Here is a 22,148-nt window from a genome sequence, read left to right as displayed (position 1 = left end):
CTGATAGCAACTGCTGTGTAGTACTCAATGAATGGGCTTGGATAATGTTCACAGAGAAAATCTACATTGTCTATACTACAAAATCTGGTTACAACTGAGAGTATAGAACCAAAGAATAAACTTCATAGGATAATTTCTAATCTGGACACTGAGGATAGAATTTTATTGATAATACTAAGAAAACCAAAGTATTTCCAATTATAAGGAGACATCAAAATGTCTTTATTGAACTTAGTGTTTGACATATTAGTTTAATTAAATTTAGCATTTTTGTTGATGTTTTAACTGGGACTCCAACCTAGTAACACCAAGAAAAATATCTTATAAGATACAGGATTATTTAAATACAATTTAACTTCATGCAACAAATTTCATACATACTTTATTAGTGAATTTTTTAACTTAGAGGGAAATTGGAAAATAGCAAAAACTTAAAATTTCAAATTATTTTACCAATTAATTTATAGTATGCTCTTTTTTATTGTCTTTCCTTTCAACCCTCCTTTCCATCTCACACATACACGTACACACTACAAACACACACACACACACCATACATCCCATTTGAAGAAACCAAACATCATATCCCGTACCCCTAACTCTTTTGTTATATTTTCAAGTAAATGATCAAGTAAGCCTCATTGTATATTTACCTTTTGTTGACTATCTCAATAATTTATTTTATAGCTAATTATTTTCTAATCCAAGCACCAGTTCAAGCATGATATTTCTCATTTGTTCCTTTTTTCCTCTGGAGTATTTTCTCTTAAAGACCATTTCTTCATCCATTCAAATCATGTTTCTCGGCATTCTACATAGGATTTGAAATCAGGAAATATCTTTATGGCTAGAATTATCATTGGCAAAAGGTATTTGTAGGCCTTGGGAATGTAGTTCATTGATAGGTCTTTGTCTATCATGTCAGTGGCCCTGGTTTCAACTTCTAATATTGACAAAAGCAGACAAAAGTTATTGAAATATTTCTAATTAAAATCAGTATCTGGAGTAGAACAGTGTACAGAGAGTAGAGTACAGATATATATATATATATGTGTGTGTGTGTGTGGGGGGGGGGGTGTGTGTGTGTGTGTGTGGGTGTGTGTGTGTGTGGGTGTGTGTGGGTGTGTGTACAAAGTTTGGGAGATTGGCTTAACAAACACAAATAGTGCTTTTAATGTCATACAATTTTTTCTACACAGAAATAGGATTTTTTAAGTGACAGGTTAAAAAGCAGAGCATTATTTTTTGAAGTTTAAAAAACTATATTCTAAGTCTTCATTCAGTATTCATTAGCTAAGTGAATTGGAATAAGTGACATTCTTAACGTTAACCATTTTATCTATAGAAGTAGAACAACAATACGTAGTTCTATAATCCATTAAGAAATAATTAATACCTGTAAATAATAAGTTCCTTGCAAATAGGAATATAGCTCATACTTCCCTGCATGTGTGAGTTGCTTAAATGAAACAACATTGATTCTCATTAACACATTAATGAGATTTCAATACTTTCCAATTTTTTAAATATTTTTATTAGGTATTTTGGTCATTTATGTTTCCAATGCTATCCCAAAAGTCCCCCATACCCTCCCCCCCCCCAATCCCCTACCCACCAACTCAAACTTTTTGGCCCTGGCGTTCCCCTGTACTGGGGCATATAAAGTTTGCAAGTCCAATGGGCCTCTCTTTCCAGTGATGGCCAACTAAGCCATCTTTTGATACATATGCAGCTAGAGTCAAGAGCTCCGGGGTACTGGTTAGTTCATAATGATGTTCCACCTATAAGGTTGCAGATCCCTTTAGCTCCTTGGGTATTTTCTCTAGCTCCTCCATTGGGGGCGCTGTGATCCATCCAATAGCTGACTGTGAGCATCCACTTCTGTGTTTGCTAAGCCCCGGGGCATAGTCTCACAAGAGAGCTATATCAGGGTCCTTTCAGCAAAATCTTGCTAGTGTATGCATTGGTGTCAGCATTTGGAAGCTGATTATGGCATGGATCCCTGGATATGGAAGTCTCTAGATGGTCCATTCTTTCGTCACAGCTCCAAACTTTGTCTCGGTAACTCCTTCCATGAAATATATGTTCACAATTCTAAGAAAGGGCAAAGTGTCCACACTTTGGTTTTCGTTCTTCTTGAGTGTCATGCTTTTAGCAAATTTATCTTATATCTTTGGTATTCTAAGTTTCTGGGCTAATATCCACTTATCAGTGAGTACATATTGTGTGAATTCCTTTGTGATTGGGTTACCTCACTCAGGATGATGCCCTCCAGGTCGAACCATTTGCCTAGGAATTTCATAAATCCATTCTTTTTAATAGCTGAGTAGTATTCCATTGTGTAAAGGTACCACATTTTCTGTATCCATTCCTCTGTTGAGGGGCATCTGGGTTCTTTCCAGCTTCTGACTATTATAAATAAGGCTGCTATGAACATAGTGGAGCATGTGTCCTTCTTATCGGTTGGAACATCTTCTGGATATATGCCCAGATGAGGTATTGCAGAATCCTCTGGTAGCACTATGTCCAATTTTCTGGGGAACCGCCAGACTGATTTCCAGGGTGGTTGTACAAGCTTGCAATACCACCAACAATGGAAGACTGTTCCTCTTTCTCCACATCCTTGCCAGCTTCTGCTGTCACCTGAATTTTTGATCTTAGTCATTCTGACAGCTATGAGGTGGAATCACAGGGTTGTTTTGATTTCCATTTCCCTGATGATTGAGGATGTTGAACATTTTTTCAGGTGCTTCTCTGTCGTTCAGTATTCATCAGGTGAGAATTCTTTGTTCAGATCTGAGCCAAATTTTTGATTGGGGTTATTTGATTTTCTGGAGTCTACCTTCTTGAGATGTTTATATATGTTGGATATTAGTCCCCTATCTGATTTAGAATAGGTAAAAATACTTTCCTAATCTGTTGGTGGTCTTTTTGTCTTACTGACGGTGTCTTTTGCCTTGCAGACGCTTTGAAACTTTATGAGGTCCCATTTATTGACTATCGATCTTACAGCACAAGCCATTGTTGTTCTATTCAGGAATTCTTCCCCTGTACCCATAACTTCAAGGCTTTTCCCTACTTTCTCCTCTATAAGTTTCAGTGTCTCTGGTTTTATGTGGAGTTCCTTAATCCACTTAGATTTGACCTTAATACAAGGAGATAGGAATAGAGAAATTCTCATTCTTCTACATGATAACCACCAGTTATGCCAACACAATTTGTTGAAAATGCTGTGTTTTTTCCACTGGATGGTTTTAGCTCCCTTGTCAAAGATCAAGTGACCATAGGTATGTGGGGTCATCTCTGGGTCTTCAATTCTGTTCCATTGGTCTACTTGTCTGTCACTATACCAGTACCATGCAGTTTTTACCACAATTGCTCTGTAGTACAGCTTTAGGTCAGGCAGGGTGATGCCAGCAGAGGTTCTTTTATCCTTGAGAAGAGTTTTTGCTATCCTAGGTTTTTTGTTATTCCAGATGAATCTGCCCATTGCCATTTCTAATTCTTTAAGAATTGAGTTGGAATTTTGATGGGGATTGAATTGAATATGCAGATTGCTTTTGGTAAGATAGCCATTTTTACAATGTTGATCCAGCCAATCCATGAGCATGGGAGATCTTTCCATCTTCTGAGATCTTCTTTAATTTCTTTCTTCAGAGACTTGAAGTTCTTATCATACAGATCTTTCACTTCCTTAGTTAGAGTCACGCCAAGGTATTTTATATTATTTGTGAATATTAGAAGGGTGTTGTTTCTCTAATTTCTTTCTCAGCCTGTTTATCCTTTGTGTACAGAAAGGCCATTGACTTCTTTGAGTTAATTTTATATCCAGCTACTTCACCAAAGCTGTTTATCAGGTTTAGGAGTTCTCTGGTGGAATTTTTAGGGTCACTTATATATACTATCATATCATCTGCAAAAAGTGATATTTTGACTTATTCCTTTCCAATTTGTATCCCCTTGATCTCCTTTTGTTGTCTAATTGCTCTGGCTAGAACTTCAAGTACAATGTTGAATAGGTAGGGAGAAAGTGGGCAGCCTTGTCTAGTCCCTGATTTTAGTGGGATTGCTTCCAGCTTCTCACCATTTACTTTGATGTTGGCTACTAGTTTGCTGTAGATTGCTTTTACCATAGTTAGGTGGGCCTTGAATTCCTGATCTTTCCAAGACTTTTATCATGAATGGGTGTTGGATTTTGTCAAATGCTTTCTCCGCATCTAATGAGATGATCATGTGGTATTTGTCTTTGAGTTTGTTTATGTTTTGGATTACGTTGATGAATTTCCATAAATTTAATCATCCCTGCATCCCTAGGATGAAACCTACTTGGTGAGGATGGATGATTGTTTAGATGTGTACTTGGATTCGGTTAGCGAGAACATTATTGAAGATTTTTGCACCGATATTCATAAGGGAAATTGGTCTGAAGTTCTCTATCTTTGTTGGGTCTTTTTGTGGTTTAGGTATCAGAGTAATTGTGGCTTCAGAGAATGAGTTGGGTAGAGTACCTTCCGTTTCTATTTTGTGGAATAGTTTGTGAAGAACTGGGATTAGATCTTCTTTGAAGGTCTGATAGAACTCTGCACTAAACCCATCTGATCTTTTTTGGTTGGGAGACTATTAATGACTGCTTCTATTTCTTTAGGGGATTTAGGACTGTTTAGATCATTTATCTGATCTTGATTTAACTTTGGTACCTTGTATCTGTCTAGAAACTTGTCCATTTCATCCAGGTTCTCCAGTTTTGTTGAGTATAGCCTTTTGTAGAAGGATCTGATGGTGTTTTGGATTTCTTCAAGATCTGTTGTTGTGTCTCTCTTTTCATTTGTGATTTTGTTAATTAGGATGCTTTCCCTGTGCCCTCTAGTGAGTCTGGCTAAGGGTTTATCTATCTTGTTGATTTTCTCAAAGTACCAGCTCCTCGATTGGTTGATTCTTTGAATAGTTCTTCTTGTTTCCACTTGGTTGATTTCGCCCCTGAGTTTGATTATTTCCTGCCGTCTACTCCTCTTAGGTGAATTTGCTTCCTTTTTTTCTAGAGCTTTGAGGTGTGTTGTCAAGCTGCTAATGTGTGCTCTCTCTTGTTTCTTTTTGGAGGCTGTCAGAGCTATGAATTTTCCTCTTACAAATGTTTTCATCCTGTCCCATAAGTTTGGGTATGTTGTGGCTTCATTTTCATTAAACTCCAAAAAGTCCTTCATTTCTTTCGTTATTCCTTCCTTGACCAAGATATCATTGAGAAGTGTGTTATTCAATTACCAAGTGAATGTTGGCTTCCTATTATTTATTTTATTGTTGAAGATCAGCCTTAGTCCATGGTGATCTGATAGGATGCATGGGACAATTTCAATATTTTTGTATATGTTGAGGCTTATTTTGTGACCAATTATGTGGTCAGTTTTGTAGAAGGTACCATAAGAGGCTGAGAAGAAGGTATATCCTTTTGTTTTAGGATAAAATGTTCTGTAGACATCTATTATATACATTTGTTTCATAACTTCTGTTAGTTTCACTGTGTCCCAGTTTAGTATCTGTTTCCATGATCTGACCATTGGTGAAAGTGGTGTGTTGAAGTCTCCCACTATTATTGTGTGAGGTGCAATGTGTGCTTTGAGCTTTAGTAAAGTTTCTTTAATGAATGTGGCTGCCCCTGTATTTGGAGCATAAATATTAAGAATTGAGAGTTCCTCTTGGAGGATTTTACCTTTGATGAGTATGAAGTGCCCCTCCTTGTCTTTTTAGATAACTTTGTGTTGTAAGTCGATTTTATTCGATATTAGAATGGCTACTCCAGCTTGTTTCTTCAGACCATTTGCTTGGAGAATTGTTTTCCAGACTTTCATTCTGACATAGTGTCTATCTTTTTCTCTGAGATGAGATTCCTGTAAGCAGCAAAATGTTGGGTCCTGTTTGTGTAGCCAGTCTGTTAGTCTATGTCTTTTTATTGTGGAGTTGAGTCCATTAATATTAAGAGATATTAAGGAAAAGTAACTGTTGCTTATTATTTTTGTTTTTCAAGTTGGCAGTCTGTTCTTGTGGCTGTCTTCTTTTAGTTTTGTTGAGGGATTATCTTCTTGTTTTTTCTAGGGCGTGGTTCCCGTCCTTGTATTGGTTTTTTTCTGTTATTATCCTTTGAAGGGCTGGATTCGTGGAGAGATAATGGGTGAATTTAGTTTTGTCGTGGAATACTTTGGTTTCTCCATCTATGGTAATTGAGAGTTTGGCTGGGTATAGTAGCCTGGGCTGGAATTTGTGTTCTCTTAGTGTCTGTATAACATCTGTCCAGGCTCTTCTGGCTTTCATAGTCTCTGGTGAAAAATCTGGTGTAATTCTGATAGGCTTGCCTTTATATGTTACTTGACCTTTTCCCCTTACAGCTTTTAATATTCTATCTTTATTTAGTGCATTTGTTGTTCTGATTATTATGTGTCGGGAGGAATTTCTTTTCTGGTCCAGTCTATTTGGAGTTCTGTAGGCTTCTTGTATGTTCATGGACATCACTTTCTTTAGGTTTGGGAAGTTTTCTTCTATAATTTTGTTGAAGATATTTGCCAGTCCTTTGAGTTGAAAATCATTCTCATGTACTCCTATTATCGGTAGGTTTGGTCTTCTCATTGTGTCCTGGATTTCCTGGATGTTTTGAGTTAGGATCTTTTTTGCATTTTCCATTTTCTTTGATTGTTGTGCCAATGTTCTCTATGGAATCTTCTGCACCTGAGATTCTCTCTTCCATCTCTTGTATTCTGTTGCTGATGCTCGGATCTATGGTTCCAGATTTCTTTCCTAGGGTTTCTATCTCCAGTGTTGCCTCACTTTGTGTTTTCTTTATTGGGTCTACTTCCCTTTTTATGTCTTGGATGGTTTTATTCAACTCCATCACCTGTTTGGTTGTGCTTTCCTGCAATTCTTTAAGGGATTTTTGTTCTTCCTCTTTAATGTCTTCTACCTGTTTATCAGTGTTCTCCTGTATTTCTTTAAGTGAGTTGTTAAAGTCCTTCTTGATGTCCTCTACCATCATCATGAGATATGCTTTTAAATCCAGGTCTATCTTTTCGGGTGTGTTGGGGTGCCCTGGACTGGGCAAAGTGGGAGAGCTGGGTTCTCATGATGGTGAGTGGTCTTGGTTTCTGTTAGTAAGATTCTTATGTTTACCTTTCACCATCTGGTAATCTCTGGAGTTGTTATAGTTGTCTCTGTTTAGAGATTGTTTCTCTGGTGATTCTATTACCCTCTATCAACAGACCTGCGAGACTAGCTCTCTCCTCTGAGTTTCAGTGGTCAGAGCACTCTCTGCAGGCAAGCTCTCCTCTTACAGGGAAGGTGCACAGATATCTGGCGTTCGGACCTCCCTCCTGGCCGAAGATGAAGGGCCAATACAGGACCTTTCCCAGAGGCTGTGTTGCTTTGGCCTGTCACAGAACCTGTTAGCTTCTGTAGTGCACACTCTCACCTGTGCAGACTACTTTCAATCAAGTACCAGAACCAAGAGAGCTCCTGCTGATGCTGAGGGAAAGCCCTTCCGGGCCAGGTGGACACCAGTTCTCTGGCCGGGAATGTGGCCAGATGTCTGGAGCCCGAAAAGGGCGCTGTCTCAGGAGCTCTGTGGCTCCCGCCTGCCCCAGAAGCTCTTAGCTTCTGTAGTGCACACTCTCACCTGTGCAGACTACTTTCGGCAGAGTCCCGGAACCCAATCCTTTCCACTCTTTTGTGTCAGTGTCAGTGTCCTTAGAAGCCATCACTCTGAAATTTTATTTGTAATTTTGTGTTATTTCCAATATCTGCCTTCACATTTTCCATCTATTTTTCTTCCTATTCATAATTGTCACCTAGTACTGAAGCTAAAAACAGAAACTACTCAAAAAGATTGCACTGGTGGAAACAGTCCTTGACAACTAACTGTGCCTGTAACATTGCACGCATTTTCCCATAGACCACATAGATTTCCTCCCATGCTTAATAAACTGAGATTTGACTATAAATTTCAGTGATCATTTAAATACTCATGTTAAAGAAATTTTATAGATTTGCAGCAAACTTGAGTCTACTTATTACTCAATTTTCTATATAAAATAATCTTAAATATGCCACTAAGGCAATTGGATAATAATGAATTATAAAGCAAAGTTTTAAATGCTTGGTTAATTTCTTTTGCTGCTTTTCATAAAGCATAAGATAGGCAATAAGAATAATGCAAAAAGAAAAGGCATTTTACTCACTTTTGTTAATTACTTATGTGTTTTTGTGTCTGTATGAGCACATGACTGTAAATGCCAGAAAGGCCAGAAGAGGACCTTGAATGAACTGGAGATATAATTAGAAGTGGTTTTGAGCATTCTTATAAGGATGTTGGGAAACAAACTCAGGTCCTGTAAAAGAACAGTATACAGTCCTAACCATTGAGCCACTTCTCTAGACTCAAGATTTTTTTAACATAAAGAAAAAATAGCCTGAAGTACAGAATTGAATTTAAAAAATGAAAGAAGTGTCAGAATGCTGTGTAAAGTCAATAGAACTGAAATCAAATAAAAGAACAGTTGAAAAAAATGAAAGAAACTTGATATAGCCAATCAAAAAACTGTCAAGACTATGGAGTAACTCTTATCAATCAAGGACATCTGTCACAGAAGTTCTCTGCTGAGATTCTTGAATACCACTTGCAAGATGCTAAATAAGCTCAGAGCTCAATGAAAGCTCAAACAAGTAGATACATCTCTTCTCTCTGAGTAGAGAAAACTATATTGCCACTTTATTTAATCCTAGACTCAAGGTCTCCTCTGGTGTCAGATAGAATTTATGATTTTAGAAGTACAAGTTGACAGAAAAATTTTACCTAAGGCTCTCATGTGAAAAGCTGGCAGTAATCCAGTATTTTGCTAATGTCATGTGTGACCATGTATTTTTGATGTTGGTTTGAATGCCAACAACTGCAGATATATGTGAGGTATGATATAATGTAAAAAAGGTGAAGTATATTAGATAGATGGGGGGGAGACTAGATATGTCTATACAGACAGAAAGTCACACATACACACTTGTACACACACCATACATATACAGATACATCATTTAATGAGACATAAGCATCATTTAAAAAGTTTGTAAAGTATATAAAAAGAAAAAGAAAGAATCAAGATGATGTGAGGAGGTTAGATACGATGAGTGAGAGGCAGGGAAGGGAGGGAGAAGACAGGGAAAGAAGGGCTAAGAGGGAGTGTATTGAAAAGTCACAGTCCTTGTTTTGGGTTCAAAAGCATAACAAAGTCCTAGATAGAAAGAGAAATAAATTATAGAACAAAAAAAGTAGAGTGCAAAGTAACAAACTACTGTCTCATGACTAAACTAGTCTCCAGTTTCCCAACAGTGGAAACAGAACAAATTCAACATCTTTGCAAGAGAATTTTAAGCCTTTGAGCCAAGGTGTCAGGTCATGAAGTCTCAAAAGAACATTGTAGGGAACTTAGCTTTAAAATCATTGCTCTGACACAAGTAATCAGAAAACTGATTACTGTGACCACAGGCCACTTTTGTTAATGTCCTGGATGATGCTATTATACAATTACTTGTAGTATATAAAATACATTGCCATAGAATCTGAAATAAAGATAATTATGACTTGATTGATTTTCCAATAAATAATGCAACTTTTATCGCCCTAGGAAATGGTAAATGAATAAATTTATAACAATTAATTATAATTAATATGTTGAGTTGCATGTTCCACTGACTCTCTCATCTCTTCTATCTTCCAACAATGTTCTATACTGGCAATTATGTATTATTTGGATATTAATTCAGTATCTTCTTTTATAGAACTCACATTAAGGAGGCTGCAGAGATGGCTCAACAGCTATGAGCACTGGCTGTTCTTCTAAAAAGAGATCTTAACTCCAGGATCATGAGAATAGCATTCTATAAAGCACAAAACAAGAGTATTTGGATCCACTCTATTCTTACATTAACTTTTCTATTAATTTTAACAATTAAAATCTGTAGGGGGCTCAAAATGAAGTTATGCTGCTAATGCAAATAGAGAAATAAGGAATACACAAAATCAATAGAACCATAGGTCAGAAGCTATAGAGTTAATCAGTAAATACCATCAAATAAAAACAACAAAGGCTTAGAAGAAAAGAGGCATCCAGCCCCACTATCTTTCACATGAACCCAGCCAAGGGCACCAAGGGCCCCAGAGGACTCTCTCCACACCACAGGACCACTAGAACACCCAGGACCAAGGAATCATGGGTGAGTGGAAAGTAATATCAACTCCAAAGAATCAAGGAATGTCTTGTGCCAGCAAGAACAGGGACAAAGAAACCCTGCCTGACCAAAGGCTAGGATCCATTCAGGTCGGAGCCAGCCCCTGCATCTTCCTCCTGAACTTGGCGGAGACCACCAAGGGCCCCAGAGGACTCTTCACACAGCAGGTCCTTGGGATCACCTCAGGATCACTGGTGAGTGGAACCCAACATCAGCTTCAAAGAATCCCAGAGGGTCCTGTGCCACCAGGAACAGGTACAAAGGAACCCCATCCAGAGGCTCGGATTTTTTCTGGTTGGGGCCAGGCCCACCATCTTCCACGTGAACCAAGCAGAGGGGGTCTAGGGCCCCAGAGGACACTCAATGACACAGGACCCCTAGTACACCTAGGACCTCTGAATCACAGAAGAGCACGGGAGGATAGAAAATGTCTTGGACAGGGTCCATTGGGGCCTTCATCTTCAGCCAAAAGGCCGAGCTGAGACCTAGACCTCTGAGCACCTTTCTTACCAGAGGAGAGTCAGCCTACAGGGAGGGCTCTGACCCCAGGACTCAGGAGGTGGATCAGATCTCCAGATTTCTGGACTCCTGCCCTGCAAGAGAAGAGCTTGCCTACAAAAAGTACTCTGAACACTGGAACTCAGGTGAGAGTTGGACTCCCAGGAGTGCTGTCCAAGGCTAACAGAATCACAGGAGGATTAAGCTCCAGCAAGAGACAGCAAGAACATTAACATCAGAGATTAGCAGAGGGTGAAAGGAAAACATAAGGAACTTACTAACAGAAACCAAGACCACTGGGCATCATCAGAACCAAGTATGCCCACCACAATAAGTCCTGGATACCCCAACACAACTGAAAAGCAAGAATCGAATTTAAAATCATATCTCATGATAGTGGTGGAAGATTATAAGAAGGGCATTAATGACTCACTTAAAGCAATACATGAAAACACTGCTAAACAGGTAGAAGCCCTTAAAGAAAAAGCACAAAACTCCCTCAAGGAATTACAGGAAAAGACTGCTAAACAGGTAGAAAACCATAGGAAGGTAACACAAATATCCCTTAGAGAACTACAGGAAAACACAACCAAACAGGTGATGGAATTGAACAAAAACATCCAAGATCTAAAAATGGAAGTAGAAACAATGAAGAAAACCCAAATGGAGAAAATTGTGGCAATAGAAACCCTAGGAAAGAAATCAGGAACCATAGATGTGAGCATCAGCAACAGAATACAAGAGATGGAAGAAAGAATCTCAGGTGCAGAAGATTCCATAGAGAACATGGACACAACAGTCAAAAAAAATAAAAATGCAAAAAGATACTAACTCAAAATATCCAGGAAATCCAGGACACAATGAGAAGATCAAACCTACGGATAAAAGGAGTAGATGAGAATGAAGATTTTCAACTTAAAGGGCCAGCAAATATCTTCAACAAATTATAGAAGAAAACTTTCCAAACCTAAAGAAAGAAATGCCCATGAACATACAAGAAGCCCACAGAACTCCAAATAGACTGGTCCAGAAAAGAAATTCCTCCTGAAACATAATAATCAGAACAACAAATGCACTAAATAAAGACAGAATATTAAAAGCAGTAAGGGAAAAATGTCAAGTAACATATAAAAGCAGACCTATTAGAATCACCCCAGACTTCTCAACAGAGACTAGGAAAGCCAAGCCAGAAAATCGTGGACAGATGTTACTAAGAGAACACAAAGGCCAGCCCAGGCTACTATACCCAAAAAACTCTCAGTTACCATAGATGGAGAAACCAAAGTATTTCATGACAAATCAAAATTCACACAATATCTTTCCACAAATCCAGCCCTTGGAAGGATAATAAAGGGAAAACGCCAACACAAAGATGGAAACAACACCCTAGAAATAGCAAGAAAATAATCCTTCAACAAACCTAAAAGAAGACAGCCACAAGAACAGAACCACAACTTTAACAACAAAAATAACAGGAAGCAACAATTACTTTGCTTTAATTTATCTTAAAGTCAATGGACTCAATTCCCCAATAAAAAGACATAGACTAAAAGACTGGCTACACAAACATGACCCAACATTTTGCTGCTTACAGAAAACCCACCTCAGAGACAAAGATAGACACTACATCAAAGTAAAAGGCCTGAAAACAATTTTCCAAGCAAATGGTGTGAAGAAACAAGCTGGAGTAACCATACTACCATCAAATAAAATTGACTTCCAACCCAAAGTTATCAAAAAAGGCAAAGAGGGGCACTGCATACACATCAAAGGTAAAATCTACCAAGATGAACTCTCAATTCTAAATATCAATGCTCCAAATACAAGGGCAGCCACCTTCATTAAAGAAACTTTAGTAAAGCTCAAAGCACACACTGCACCTCACACAGTAATAGTGGGAGACTTCAACACCCACTCTCACCAATGGACAGATCCTGGAACCAGAAATTGAACAGAGACACATGGACACTAACAGAAGTTATGAAACAAATGGATTTAATTGATAGCTACAGAACATTTTATCCTAAAACAAAAGGAAATAACTTCTTCTCAGCACCTCATGGCACCTCTTCCAAAATTGACCCATGTAATCGGTCAATTCCCTCCTTCCCTCCTCCCCTTCCTCCCTTCCTCCCTTCCCTTCCCTCCTTCCTCCCCTTCCTCCTCTCCCTTCCTTCCTCCCCTCCCCCTAGCGTTTCTCCTTCCTTCCCTACCTCCCCTTCCCTTCCCTTCATCTTTCCTTCCTCCCTTCCCACTTTCCTTCCTCCCTTCCCCTCCTTCCCTTCCCTCCGTCCTTCCCTTCCCTCCCTTCCCTTCCCCTCTTTCGTCCCCTCCCTTCCCTTCCTTCCTCCTCCTTCCCTTCCCCTGTTCCCTCCCCTCCCTCTTTCCTTTCCCCTCTTTCCCCCCTTCCCTTCCTTCCTCCCCTCCCACTTTTCCTCTCCTGCCTCCCTTCCTTCCCTTCCCCTCCTCCCTTCCCTTCCTTCCCTTCCTTCCCTCCCTTCCTCAAAAAACAGGCCTTAACAGAAACAAAAATATTGAAATCATTCCATGCAACCTATCAGATCACCACACACTAAGGCTGATATTCATTAACAGCATAAATAATGGAAAGCCAAAATTCTCGAGGAAACTGAACAACACTCTACTAATGATAACTTGGTCAAGGAAGAAATAAAGAAAGAGATTAAAGACTTTTTAGGGTTTAATGAAAATGAAGCCACAGCATACCCAAACTTAAGGGACACAATGAAAGCAGTCCTAAGAGGAAAATTCATTGCCCTGAGTGCCTCCAAAAAGAAACTAGAGAGAGCATACACTAGCAATCTGACAGCACACCTAGAAGCTATAGAACAAAAGGAAGCAAATTTACCCAAGAGGAGTAGACAGCAGGAAATAAACAAACTCAACGCTGAAATCAACCAAGTTGGAAAAAAAGAAAAAAAGAAAAAGAAAGAATTATTCAAAAAATTAACCAAACCAGGAGCTGATTCTTTGAGAAAAACAAGATAGATAAACCCTTAGCCAAACTAACTAGAGGGCACAGGGACAGTATCCTAATTAACAAAATCAGAAATGAAAAAGGAGACATAACAACAGATCCTGAGGAAATCCAAAACACAGCCAGATACTACTACAAAAGGCTATACTCAACAAAACTGGAAAAAAAATGAATAAAATGGAAAACTTCCTGGACAGATACCAGGTACCAAAGTTAAATCAGGATAAGATTAAGGATCATAACAGTCCCATTTACCCTAAAGAAATAGAGGCAGTCATTAATAGTATCCCAGCCAAGAAAAGCCCAGGAGCAGATGGGTTTAGTGCAGAGTTCTATCAGACCTTCAAAGAAGGCCTAATTTAAACTCTTCTCAAAATATTCCACAAAGTAGAAACAGAAGGTACTCTACCCAATTCATTCTATAAAGCCACAATTACTCTGATACCTAAACCACACAAAGATCCAATAAAGAAAGATAAATCCAGACCAAATTTCCTTATGAATATTGATGCAAATATACTCAATAAAATTCTAGCAAACTGAATTCAAGAACATATCAAAATGATCATCCATCATGACCAAGTAGGCTTTATCCTAGGGATGCAGGGATAGTTTAATATATGGAAATCCATCAACATAATCCAGTATATAAACAAACTCCAATACAAAAACCACATGATCATCTCATTAGATTCTGAGAAAGCATTTACAAAATGCAAAACCCCCTCATGATAGCTAAAGGAGATCAAGAGCATACAAATTGGAAAGGAAGACGTCAAAATATCACTATTTGCAGATGATAGTATATATAAGTGTCACAAAAGTTCCACCAGAGAACTCTTAAACCTGATAAACAGCTTCAGTGCAGTATGTGCATATAAAATTATCTCAAACATATCAGTGGCTTTGTTCTACGTAAAGAATAAACAGGCTGAGAAAGAAATTAGGGAAACAAAACCCTTCACAATAGTCACAAATAATATAAAATAACTTGGTGTGACTCTAAGGAAGTGAAAGATCTGTATGACAAGAACTTTAAGTCTCTGAAGATAGAAATTGAAGAAGATCTCAGAACATGGAATGATGTCCCATACTCATGGATTGGAAGGATTAATATAGTAAAATTTGCTATCCTGCCAAAAGCAGTCTAATTCCAACTCAATTCTTCACTGAGTTAAAATGGGCAATTTGCAAATTCATCTGAAATAACAAAAAACTTAGGATAGCAAAAACTATTCTAAACAATAAAAGAACTTCTGGAGGAATCACCATGGCTGACCTCAAGCTATACTCCAGAGCAATTGTGATAAAAAGTGCATGGTACTGGTACAGCGACAGACAGGTAGATCAATGGAATAGAATTGAAGAGCCAGAAATGAACTCACACAACTATGGTCACTTGATCTTTGACAAGGCAGCTAAAAAAAATCCAGTGGAAAAAAGATAGCATTTTCAACAAATTCTGCTGGCACAACTGGGGTTTATCATGTAGAAGAATAAGAATTGATCCATTCCTATCTCGTAGTACTAAGGTCAAGTATAAGTGGATCAAGAAACTCCACATGAAAGGAGATACACTGAAATTTATAGGGGGAAAACCTCAAAGATATGGCCACAGGAGAAAAAATCCTGAACAGAACACCAATGGCTTGTGCTGTAAGATCAAGAATCGACAAATGGGACATAATAAAATTGCAAAGCTTCTGTAAGGCAAAAGACGCTGTCAATAAGACAAAAAGGCCACCAACAGATTGCAAATGGATTTTTACCAATCCTAAATCTGATAGGGGGCTAATATCCAATATACACAAAGAGCTCAAGAAGCTGAACTCCAGAAACTAAAATAACCCCATTAAAAAATGGGATACTGAGCTAAACTAAGAATTCTCAACCTAGGAATACCAAAGGGCTGAGAAGCACTTGAAGAAAAGTTCAGCATCCTGAATCATCTTGGAAATGCAAATCAAAACAACCCTGAGATTCTACCTCACACCAGTCATTATGGCTAAGATCAAAAATTCACTGACAGAAGATGCTGGTGAGGATGTGGAGAAAAAGAACATTCCTCCATTGCTAGTGGGATTGCAAGCTTGAACAACTACTCTGGAAATCAGTCTGGTGATTCCTCAGAAAATTGGACATAGTACTACGGGAAGATCCATCAATTCCTCTCCAGGGCATATATCAAGAAGATGTTCCAACTTGTAATAAGGACACATGCTCCACTATGTTCATAGCAGCCTTATATATAATAGCCAGAAGCTGGAAAGAACCCAGATGTCACTCAATAGAGGAATGGATACAGAAAATGTGGTACATTTACACAATGGAGTACTACTCAACTATTAAAAACAATGAATTTATGAAATTCTTAGGCAAATGGATGCATCTGGAGGATATCATCCTGAGTGAGGTAACCCAATTATAAAAGAACACACATGATATGTACTCACTGATAATTGGATATTAGCCCAGAAACTTAGAATACCCAAGATACAATTTGCAAAACACATGAAACTCAAGAAGGAAGACCAAATTGTGGATACTTCATCCCTCCTTAGAATGGAGAACAAAATACCCATGTAAGGAGTTGAAGAGACAGACTCTTGAGATGAGATAGAAGAAACAACCATGCTGAGACTGCCCCATCTGGGGATCCATACCATAATCAACCACCAAATGCAGACACAATTGCATATGCCAGCAAGATTTTGCCAACAGGACCCTGATACAGCTTACTCTTGTGAGGCTATGCCAGTGCTTGGTGCATACGGAAGTAGATGCTGAGAATCATCTATTGGATGGAACACACAGCCCCCAATGGAGGAGCTAGGGAAAGTACCCAAGGAGCTGAAGGGGTCTGTAACCCTATAGGAGGAACAGCAATATGAATTAACCAGTACCCCATGAGCTCATGTCACTAGCTGCATATGTAGCAGAAGATGGCCTAATCGGCTATCATTGGGAGGAGAGGCCCTTGGTCTTGCAAAGATTATATGCCCTAATACAGGGGATTATATGCCCCAGGGCCAGGAAGCGGGAGTGGGTAGGTTGGAGAGCAGGGTGGGGGGAGGGTATAAGGGACTTTTGGGATGCCATTTGAATTATAAATAAAGAAAATATCTAATAAAATAATTGAAAAAGAGAGAGAGAAATAAAAGAAAAAGGCCATCCCAGGCTACTATACCCAGCAAAATTCTCAATTATCATAGATGTAGAGACCTAGGTACTCCAAGACAAAACCATTTAAACAATATCTTTCCACTAATTTAGCCCTACAGAGGATAATAGGAGGAAAGTCCAACACAAGTAAAGAAATTACACCCAAGAAAAGCACCAGAAATTAATCTTCTCACAACAAAACCAAAAAGAAGAGAAACATACAAACATAATTCCACCTCTAACAACGAAAATAACAGAGAGCAATAATTATTGGTCTCTAATATCTCTCAACATCAATGGACTCAATTCCTCAATAAAAATACATAAGTTAACACACTGCAAATGTAAACAGGACCCAGCATTTTGCAATAAACAGGAAATACAACCTCAGTGAAAAAGATAGCAACTACCTCAAAGTAAACGGCTAGAAAAATTTGTCCAAGTATATAGTCCCAAGAAACAAGTAGGAGTAGCCATTCTAACACCCAATAAATAGATTTTCAAACAAAATTCATCAAAAAAGTTGGGGACTGACACTACATACTCAACAAAGAAAAAAAATCCCTCAATACGAACTCTCAGTTCTGAACATCTATGCCCAAAATGCAAGGGCAAACAATGAATCTCACACAATAATAATAGGAGATTTCAATGCCCCACTCTCGCCAATGGACAGATCATTAAAAGAGAACCTAAACACAAACACAGTGAAACTAAAAGAAGATATGAGCCAAACAGATTTAACAAATATATAGAGAACATTTCAATGTAAAACAAAAAGACATACCTCCTTCTTAGTATGTCATGATACTTCTTGAAAATTGGCCATATAATCAGACACACAACAAACCCAAACAGATGTAAGAATATTGAATTAATCCCATGTATTCTACTGTTCCTCCAGAGACTAAGGTAATCTTCAATAACAACAAAAACAACTGAAAACCCACATACACATGGAAGCTGAACAACTCTCTACTCAATGATAACTTGGTCAGGAAGGAAAGAAAGAAAGAAAGAAATTAAAGACAATTTTAGAATTTAATGAAAGTTAAGGCACAATATATCCAAACTTGTGGGACACACACACACAATGAAAGCAGTGCTAACAGGAAAATGCATAGCCCTGAGTTCCTGCATAAAGAAATTGGAGAAATCAAAGCTCGAGAACAAAAAGAAACAAATACATCCAAGAGGAATAGATTGAAAGAAATAACCAAATTGGGCCAAATCAAACAAGTAGAAACAAAGAGAACTATACAAAGAATCAACAAAACTAGGAGCTGGTTCATTGATAAGATCAACAAGATAGATAAACCCAAGATAGATAAAATAACTAGAGGGCACAGAGACAGTATCCAAATCAACAAAATCAAGAATAAAAAGAGAGACATACCAAGAGAAACTAAGGCAATTCAAAAAATAAATAGATCCTGCTTCAAAAGTCTATATTCAAAAAAAAAAACTGGAGAATCTAGATGAAATAGACGATATTTGTAGACAGATACCAGGTACCAAAGTTAAATCACTATCAGAAAAACCATCCAAACAGTCCTATAACTCCTAAGGAAATAGCACCAGTCATTAAAAGTCTCCCAACCAAAAATAGCACAGAGTATGATGACTTTAGTGCACAGTTCTATCAGCCTTTCAAAGAAGACCTAATAAGAATATGTCTCAAACTACTCTACAAAGTAGAAACAGAAGGAACACTACCCAATTCTGTCTATGAAGCCACAGTTACACTGGTACCTAAACCACAAAAAAAGACCCAACAAAGAAAGAGAACATCAGACCAATTTCCCTTATGAACATTAATGCAAAAATACTCAACAAAATGCTCACAAACTGAATCCAAGAACACATGTATACAGGGGAAAATTTCCTGAACAGAACAATAATGGCTCATACTCTAAGACCACCAACCAACAAATAGGATCTTATAAAGTTGAAAAGTGTCTGTAAGGCAAAGGACACTGTCAATAGGACATTATAGCAATCCACATATTGGGAAAATATCTTTACCAACCCTACATTTGACACAGGACTAATATCCAAAACATACAAAGGACTAAAAAAGTTAAACTCCAGAGAACCAAATAACCCTGTTTAAAAATGGAGTACAGAGATAAACAGAGAATTTTCAACTGAGGAAAACTGAATGGCTCAGAAGCACTTAAGGAAATGTTCAACATCCTTAGTCATCAGAGAAATGCAAATCCAAATGACCCCTAGATTCTACCTAAACCAGTCAGAATGGCTAAGATCAAAAACTCAGGTGACAGCAGATGCTGGCAAGGATGTGGAGAAAGAGGAACACTCCTCCATTGCTGGTGGAATGGCAAGCTGTTAAACTCATTTGAGAAATCAACATGGCAGTTATTGAGATAATTGGAAATAGTTCTACCTGAAGAGCCAGCTATACCACTACTGGGCATATACCCAAACGATACTCTAATATTTAACAAGGACACAGGATCCACTATGTTTATAATAGCCTTATTTATAATATCCAGAAGCTGGAAACATAAGAACTGATACAGAAAATGTGGTACCTTTACAGAATAGAGTGCTTACTACTCAGCTATTAAAAAGAATGACTTTATTAGATTCGCAGGCAAATGGATTGAACTAGAAAATATCATCCTGAGTAAGGTAAACCAGACACAAAAGAACACACATGGCTTGTGCTCACTGATAAGTGGATACTAGCTCCAAAGCTCACAATGCCCATGATACAACCCACAGACAATATGGAGCTTAGGAGGAAGGAAGACAGGGTGTGGATGCTTCAGTCCTGCATTGAGGGCAAACTAGAATGATTGCTAGAGATGGAGGGAGGGATAATGTAGAAGGAAGAAAAGAGGGGTAGAAAATAAGGGGGGCAGGATCAAGTACTGAAAGGGATGGGAGAGCAGTACAGAGGGTCAGGAAATTGGATTAAAATATGTATGTAGCAGAAGGGATGAAGAACTGGGTATAGTCACTGGAGGGTCCCAGATGCCAGGGAAATGAGAGACTCCCAGGATCCAATGGGGGTGACTTTAGCTGAAATATGGAGAGAAGGAGAGATGGTACCTGTAGAGACCATCTCCTATGATTAGGCACGGCCCCTCCCTTCAAGGAATGGGGCTACACACCCATCTCAAAGTTTTTAACCCAGAAATGTTTCTGTCCAAAGGAAGAACAGGGGGAACAAATGGAGCAGAGACTGAAGGAAGAGCCATCTGGGTACTGCCCCAGCTGAGGATCCATCCTGTTTGCAGACACCAAACCTGACACTATTGCTGTTGCCAAGAGGTGCTTGCTGACAGGAACCTGGTGTGGCTATTCCTTGGGCAGTTGTGCTAGCATCTGAGCAATGCAGATGTGGAAGCTTGGAGTCAACCATCAGACTGAGCTTAGGGACCCAGTGGGGAGCTGTTAAAAGGACTGTAGGAGCAGAGGGGGACAGTCCCATAGGAAGAAAAACATCAGCTGGCTGGACCATCCAGTGTTCCCAGGGACTATAACACCAATCAAGGAGTATACAGGGATGGATCCATGACTCTCGATACATATGTGGGAGAGGATGCCTTTGTCTGATATCAATGGGAAAAGAGGCCCTTGGTTTTGTGGAGGTTTGACACACCAGCATATGGGGGATGCTGTATTTGTGAGGCAGGAGAGGGTGGGTAGGTTGGGAAGCAACCTCATAGATGGAAAGGGGATGGAGGAGAGGGAGGTTGTGGGATGGAGAGGAGATTGTGGAGGGGTATCTGGGTAGTGGGATATCATTTGAGATGTAAACAAATAAAATGATTAATAAGAATGACAATATAATAACTAAACTGATATTTAACTCATTATAGCAAAGACCATGACATAACTTCTCATCTCACTGTATTAATTCTCTACACTCATTCTATCTCTGTCCTTTTATTGCTAGCTAAACCCAAGACACCCACAGTACCAAGTGGCAACATGTTCAAAACAAACACAGCACAGGCCCTTATGATTTCACTACACCACTAAACCAGCACAATTTCTCATAAAATACAAAATGTCCTGTTTTATAGGAGTACAAGCATATTTCTACAATTAATGCAAACTAAAATTAGGCTTTGCATATCACTGCTTTTAAAATATTCATGTTTTTCAGACAACTAAAATTAGATTACCTTAGCATGCAACAGACATTGGAATTGAAATAATGCAACAATTTAACACTCAAAGTCATAAGCAGAGAGGACATCATTCATATCTATCTTCTCTTGCATAAGGCCTCTTGGGAGGACTCTACTGTTTTGTCACAATGATTATTAGGAGTCTAACATGAAGTGAACAGAAATCAATTTGCAAACTATGTGACAGAAACTAGACACAAGTTGTTACTAAATAAAAGCAAACAATCTTATCTGTGAACAGTTATTCCCCACTTTGGGACAGGGCTAAAACCAGGCAACTGTATTCTAGGCCTTCAATGCAAGAAGGGATAGAATCTACAAACAGTGAAGGCATTGCTGGTCCTCCAATATGCTACACATTCTTATCTGTGGCAAAAAGAAAAATGCGGATTTCAAAAAGAATTGAACTATGTTCACTTCAAATGAAGAAAGCAAAAGAAAATTAAATGAAAAAAGTTGAATAACTTCTATAAGAATTTAGGGCTAAACAGATTTCAGCTGTGATATCAGCTATGCAAAGTACTCTTACACAACAAGGCCTTCATACTTTTCTAAAATCCAGTTCAATTAAAGAACAGAGTGCATGGTTCCACTCATAACAGTACATTTACGCATGTTGGGAGTATCCAAAATCCTGAAGGTAGATAGTGTCATCTTCAGGATGCACAGTCCCTATGCCTAAGCCCAAGTATGGCACCCAGTGGATGACAAGCTTCACTGATATGCTACAACACAGTCATCCAAGAAATCAGAAAGTATAAGCTTGAGAAGAAAGAAAGATCATACAGTTCAGGTAAAGGTAAGCACTAGGGAAGTATGGATTATATCAGGCTAATACTAATATCATATAAATATTTTAAAACATTCCTCTGCAATGTAAGATTTTTTTTTGAGTTTACAAGTAAAGAACTTGTTTGTAATTCACATAAAAACATTTTCATGGGTGTAAAAAATCAAATACTTTCTTGGTCTCCTATTACCATACCCTCCAAACATAAGAGAAAATGAAACACTCATACCTTTACTTTCCCTCCCCTCATATTCTCTGTCAATCATATATTAAA

At 38.4% G+C, this 22,148-nt stretch overlaps 1 protein-coding gene across 2 annotated transcripts in view; it reads right to left on the bottom strand.

Moving 5' to 3' along the window:
* Positions 1-22,148, bottom strand: part of Gucy1a2 (guanylate cyclase 1, soluble, alpha 2) — a 373,443-nt gene that overhangs the window by 300,925 nt on the left and 50,370 nt on the right. The window lies entirely within an intron of this gene.

Source organism: Mus musculus, chromosome 9 (genome assembly GCF_000001635.26).
Source record: "Mus musculus strain C57BL/6J chromosome 9, GRCm38.p6 C57BL/6J".
NCBI classification, from domain to species: domain Eukaryota; kingdom Metazoa; phylum Chordata; class Mammalia; order Rodentia; family Muridae; genus Mus; species Mus musculus.
Note: the sequence above shows the minus strand (reverse complement) of the source record. Positions and strands in the feature narration are given on the sequence as shown.